At 38.4% G+C, this 1,212-nt stretch overlaps 1 non-coding gene across 1 annotated transcript; it reads left to right on the top strand.

Annotated features, from left to right (window-relative positions):
* Positions 1 to 289: 289 nt before the first annotated feature.
* On the top strand, positions 290 to 397 carry LOC148565288 (small nucleolar RNA R71). The gene has a single exon (XR_015884222.1). It is a non-coding gene; the product is annotated as a small nucleolar RNA R71 (small nucleolar RNA).
* Positions 398 to 1,212: the final 815 nt, after the last annotated feature.

The following is a 1,212-nucleotide window of genomic DNA, read 5'->3' on the forward strand; positions in this document are numbered from 1 at the left end:
GCAAACTCTGAGAGATCATATTGACTTGCTGAGTCAATATTTTATTCTGAGCCAATATGGCATTCAGAGTATCAACTTCAAGAACTCCCTTCTTCATAGGCGTCCCATTATTCACAGGATTCCTTTCAAAAGTGTACATGAACTGGTTATTAGCAACCATGTCAATGAGTTCTTGAGCTTCTGCAGGCGTTTTCTTTAGGTGAATGGATCCACCTGTAGAAGTGTCCAGTGACATCTTTGATAGCTCAGATAAACCATCATAGAATATATCCAGGATGGTCCATTCTGAAAGCATGTCAGAAGGACACTTTTTGGTCAACTGTTTGTATCTTTCCCAAGCTTCATAGAGGGATTCACCTTCTTTCTGTCTGAAGGTTTGAACATCAGCTCTAAGCTTGCTCAGCTTTTGAGGAGGAAAGTACTTGGCTAAGAAAGCCGTGACCAGCTTATCCCAAGAGTTCAGGCTGTCTTTGGGTTGAGAATCCAACCATAATCTAGCTCTGTCTCTTACAGCAAAAGGGAAAAGCATGAGCCTGTAGACTTCAGGATCTACTCCATTAGTCTTAACAGTATCACATATCTGCAAGAATTCAGTTAAGAACTGAAAAGGATCTTCAGATGGAAGTTCATGAAACTTGCAGTTCTGCTGCATCAGAGAAACTAATTGAGGTTTCAGCTCAAAGTTGTTTGCTCCAATGGCAGGAATGGAGATGCTTCTTCCATGTAGATTGGAATTAGGTGCAGTAAAGTCACCAAGCATCTTCCTTACATTATTATTATTTTCGGCTGCCATCTCCTCTTCCTGTTCGAAAATTTCTGAAAGGTTATCTCTGGATTGTTGTATTTTAGCTTCTCTTAATTTTCTCTTCAGAGTCCTTTCAGGTTCTGGATCTGCTTCCACAAGAATGTTCTTATCCTTGCTCCTGCTCATATGACAAAGAAGAGGGCACAGAAAAATAATAATAATAATAGAGATCCTTTATACCACAGTATAGGGATCCCTGTGTGAGTAGAAGAAGAGGGGGAGACAAAGAATGTAATATAATGGAAGAAACACAACTGTGAGGATGACAGAGATGTGAGATGAGATGTTAGGATATGAATGAATAAATAGAATAAGATGGGGGAGGGATAATTTTCGAAAATTATTTTGAAAAAGAGTTAGTGATTTTCGAAAATGGTTTTTAAAAATTGTTAGTATTTTTTCGAAAA

This window comes from Arachis ipaensis, chromosome B5, assembly GCF_059453495.1.
Source record: "Arachis ipaensis isolate K30076 ecotype BB chromosome B5, ASM5945349v1, whole genome shotgun sequence".
Lineage (NCBI taxonomy): Eukaryota > Viridiplantae > Streptophyta > Magnoliopsida > Fabales > Fabaceae > Arachis > Arachis ipaensis.